This window comes from Tupaia chinensis, unplaced genomic scaffold (genome assembly GCF_000334495.1).
Source record: "Tupaia chinensis unplaced genomic scaffold, TupChi_1.0 Scaffold000710_1, whole genome shotgun sequence".
NCBI lineage: Eukaryota > Metazoa > Chordata > Mammalia > Scandentia > Tupaiidae > Tupaia > Tupaia belangeri.
Window position 1 is genome coordinate 1,884,510 of NW_006160234.1, and position 5,118 is coordinate 1,889,627.

Genomic DNA, 5,118 nt, shown 5'->3' on the forward strand with positions numbered 1-5,118 from the left:
GATCTGGCGTGAATTTTAAGCCACCAGGTCCGGGACTCAAACTGCGGTCGACTACGTGGGAGTCCAGCGACATAGCCATTACGCTAACTGCTGGTCCCTGTAGTTTTTCATAATACACATTTTCCATGAGTATTTTGAAGACTCCCCTCACATTCTTTTGAAGACTCCCCTCACATTTAGAGGTCATTCAGTTGAATTACTCAGTTTTTTTTCTTAAAAAGAATTGTTTCATTTATTATTATGATTTAAAAAAAAAATTGACCAGAGAAAAACACACACACAGAAAGGGAAAGTGAGAAAGCAAGCATCTAGGTCTAGGAATTGAACCATGGTTGGCCATATGGAAGTCCAGCACCTTAACCACCATGCCACCTGCGGGCCCCAAATGTACTCATTTTTAACATGAGAAAAAGGAATTTAAAAAGTTTTTTTCTTGAAGAGGTTTCTTTGCTATAGGGTGTGTGTTTTCACCAGAAAGAGCAAGACAGAGAGATAGGAAGCAAGAAATCACCTCTTTGGGGGATGGCCAAGCCGCGATCCCTTCTCCATTCTCCTCTCAGGATCTTAAACATGCATGCACATGTGCCCGGCATGAGTTTAAGCCACCAGGGCCGGGACTCGAACCACAGTCAACTACATAGGAGTCCAGCGACGTAGCTATCTGCTGGTCCCAAAAGAGGAATTTTAAAAACTTGAGAAGTTAAAGAATTTGTTCAAGTTTGTGTCTAAGAGCAGAGCTAGGAAGAACAATATCTGTTTCCTTCTCTACTTTTATCTGTCAGTAAGTGATATCTGGGTTCTGGAAGACTACAGGGACCCAGTTCAAGACTTGGGAGTGTGAGAATGGAGGAGAATGAAAGGACAATGTTCTGGGAAGGAGAACAAGACTACTAAGACATGAGTATATCTCTACATCTTTCTTCATGACTGGTTCTAGTAAAAATAATCAGCTACTATATCAGGCCAACACACACACACAGACACACACACACAGACACATACACACACAGAGTTTCTCAGATCCTGATACTACTGGTCTACGGTCCATACTTTTAAGGCTGGAGACAGAGCAATCAGCTTGCTGGGTTTTCAATGACCCCATCAGCTCACTGTTTTTAAATTACAACATTGTGCCTTCAATTTCTTGATATTTTTTTTATTAGTCACCAACAAAAGAGTTTGACTATCATTACAAATCTGAGAACTTCTGCAACACATCTTCCATGTAAAGACTTTATTGAGTACCACCACTATCCACAGGCCTTGGGCTGTGTAGTCACCTTGGTCCAGTTTCAGAACTACAGCCAAGGAGAATAATGGAGTGATACTTTGCTGTACGCTGAGTCCTTGCTCCTTCCAACCACATAGAGCATAGAGTATAAGGACCAAAAGAGCCACCTCACCCATGACAAAACTAAATCCCACACTTCTGGTGTGCCCTTCTCTCTACACCTGCATTAGGCATATTAAGGGGGAAGATTAGGTTAGACAATTTAGGTAGTATATTGGCACTTGATGCGCACCTTTTTTCCTGGTTTCTTATAGTATTACGGCCATCATCCAGTTCTAACTGTGGGCAAATATTTCCACTTCTTAGGGCCCCAATTTGTCCCTCTGTGGAAGACAGAGTTGGGTTTCCTATGCATACATTGCGAACCTTCTAACATTTCCTTTCATGGTTAAAAGTAATATGCAAAGGAGACTGTGTAGGCTATAAAGTCAGACAGATCTGGATTTGCATGTTGGACCCATACTTTTTTTTTTTTTAAGAGAGATTTTTGCTGTAGGGCATGTGTACTTGCCAGAGAGACAGAGACAGAGACAGAAAGCAAGAAATCACTCTTCATGGGGGGATGGCCATGCCTCAAGCCCTTATCTATTCTCCTCTTGGGATTATGGGAATGCACACACATGCTTCTAGCATGAGTTTAAGCCGCCAGGTCTAGGACTTGAACTATGGTCAAGTACATGCAAGTCTGGTGGCATAACCATTATGCCATCTGCTTGTCCCTGGATCCATATTTAACCATTTAAATGACCTTATTTGTCCCCTTACCTGTAAACCCAATTGCTTCACCCCTACCTCTTAAAAATTTCTGTCTTCTCTCTCTTTCTGGACATTCACTCCCCCTGCATTCTTTTTCTCTGTATTCAACTTTCAGAATACATGTGTCTGTTTAACTCCTTAAAACTGTCTCATTTTCCTTCCTTCCTTCCTTCTTTCCTCCTTCCTCTTTTTCCCTTCTTCCATTTCCTTCATGTTCTGAATGCTAGGCACAGGATATTCAAAACTCTCTGCAACATGCTTCTAGGCTGTGAAGAATATTTGGTGGGGGTGGGATGCATAAACAAATTAGAATGGTGCATTCTATAGCAGCGATGTACAAGATATTGATGGAACACAGAAAGAGAGCAACTCACTCCCCAGAAGAGACTCTTATGGCATTTGTGTTGAACCTTCTTCTCTGGGAGCAATGTCCCAGTGTTGCAGGTGTCAAGAAGTGTTATATCTCAGTGGAGAAAGACTACGCAACATGTGCATCTGTTCTTGGAGAGTGGAAAAGCGCCCCAACAGTAGCAGAGCCTTACTGAGGTGCAGATACACCCGGTTGTTGCCATTATTTCTGATTCCTGAGCACCATGTCAGCACCTTGTTATTCAGCCCAAGGGACTTTCACGAGATGTCTGTTCAGTAGATGAGATGCCCCATTGTGAAACCAGTGCTTCTCTGACTTTAATTCACCTGCAGATACTGATTCACCAGGTGGGCCCCAGAGTCTGCATTTCTACTGATGCTGCTGGTCTACGGTCTACACTGTGAGGTACAAGCCATTACTGATGCTATTTTGCTGCTCTAAAACAGGAGCCTCCAGGAAGTATAGGGTCATTTGGATCTGGCTCTGAGGTGAGGAATCTCGCTTATAAAAATCTTAGTGCTTTATTGTCCTTTAATTTCTCATCCAATTAGGAGCCAGGTATCTGACTTGTATTATACCAATGGAGTGAGAAAGGGGATTCGAAAATAAAAGAAGGAAACAAAACCAAATGTTGAGAGCTCCAAGCTTGTTTGCTTATAAATGTGTGTTTACAGATAAGCAGTCCTAAGGACTGGCTGAATCATGCTGGCCAAGTAAAGGTCCTTTCCCCCAAACCTATTACAGTAAATTTGTTCAGAAGTGGGACAAGGAGCACCTGCCACTCCATGAAAACATATATCAGATGAGATGATGATTAAGTCTCTACCGGCAATGTGCAAGCCCCCAGAAACCCCAAACTTTAGATGCTAATGTGCCATGCATCCCTTGGGCACCTCACCTAAGAAATGAATTATTTTTGTTTACAGTTCTGTCCCTCTCTTCTCCAACCTGTGTGATTACCACCTTAGCATCATTAATAAAAACAACTGCCAGAATTTATGTAGGGTCATTCTTCTAAGGATCTGAGGACTTGGAAGGATTAATCCATCAAAATTATTTATTGAGTATTTTCAGTGAGGAGCTGTGAGGAATAAAGTAAATATGGATTTAATATATACACTTTCTTAATTCAAAAGGTTTTCCGAAGACTTGGAAAATGAAACTTGGGGGAATGCAGAAGTTGGACTTGGTGTGTTTTCTGGAGTCAGGCTGCCTTGGTTATCTCCCTCTCTGTGGAGTACAAGATGTGAGGGGCTGGATATGCCCTTTAATCTCTTTCAGCCTCCCATTGAGCATCTGTCGAAGGGCAATAGCAGTGTGTGTGTCACAGGGCGTGATGGTCAAAGACAATAAAGCATATAAAGGTCATGGGCAGGCTCGCAGAACGTGCTTAATAAGTGTGGGGTATTTTTATTGCATTAGTTTGTGTGGGGAAAGAGCAAAGGAAAGCAAGGAAATGGAAAAGGAAAAGGAAAAAGAAACAGAATAGATAGAGGACATGTCCATATTACTCACCTGCAAAAGTAAGCTTTTCAGAAACAGAGAAATTTATCTCTGACCTTTACATATGGGTCACTATGTACTATAATAGAAAGGTCTTCAATTACAATTTTGTGGAAGACACAGATAAGCCATTCAAGTAGATATTTCTCAAATAGACCCTCTATAAAAACAGGAAATGTAATATTACAATATAACTCATCACTAAAATGCCTGTGCCTTGCTGGGGCCCAGAACATTCTCACAATGGAACATTATAGTCATAGAGCCTGGCGTACCTAAGAGAATGGCTAGTTAACACACCCATTAGACTTTCTTTTTCAAATAGCACATCTTAAGTGCACTTTTAGCATATACTGGATTGTAGTCGATTCCTGGTTGAATTATTTGATAGGGAACCAGGGTGTAGTATTGCCATAAGGTTTTTAGATATAGACATGAGGGAGGCAGAGTTTATATTCCTTTTAGAGTAGGCATATAAGACATGAATGGGCAGATAGGTAGGGGGAAATGTCCCAAGCAGTGGGAGAAGCATATGTCTAGGCACATATTCATAGACATGATGATAAATCAGCCTAATGTTTATATTTCATTCCTAGCCTTTTGGACCAATACCCTTAAATTAAATTCTTATTTGTTAAATAAAAGCTTTATTAACATAAAATTCATATACCATAAAGTTCACTCTGTTAAGGTATATGATTTATTTATTTTAATTCAAAAAATTGTACATAGGGGGCCAGCAGGTGGCATGATGGTTAAGGGTGCTGGACTCCCACCTGGGTTACTATGGCTCAAATCCCAGACCTGGTGGCTTGCTTTCTCACTTTCCCTTTCTCTCTCTATCTTTCTCTCTCTTTCACTTGTTCTGTCCCTCTCTGTTCAAAATGAAATAAAGTTAAATAAAATAATTCTTTAAAAAAGAACTGTATATAGATCATCGCTAATTCTAGAACATTTACATTCTCCCAGGAAAAAAATTTTGTACCCATTAGCAGTCACTCTGCATCCTTCCCTACTCTCTGGCAATATCTAACCTATTTTATTTCTGTCTTTATAGATTAAATGAACATTTTGCATACATGGCAGCATACTTTATGTGGCCTTTTGTGTCTGGTTTGCTGTTGTTACTTACTTAACATACAATTTTCAAAGTTCATCTGTTTAGTAGTATGTACCAGAATGTCATTCTTTCCTTTTA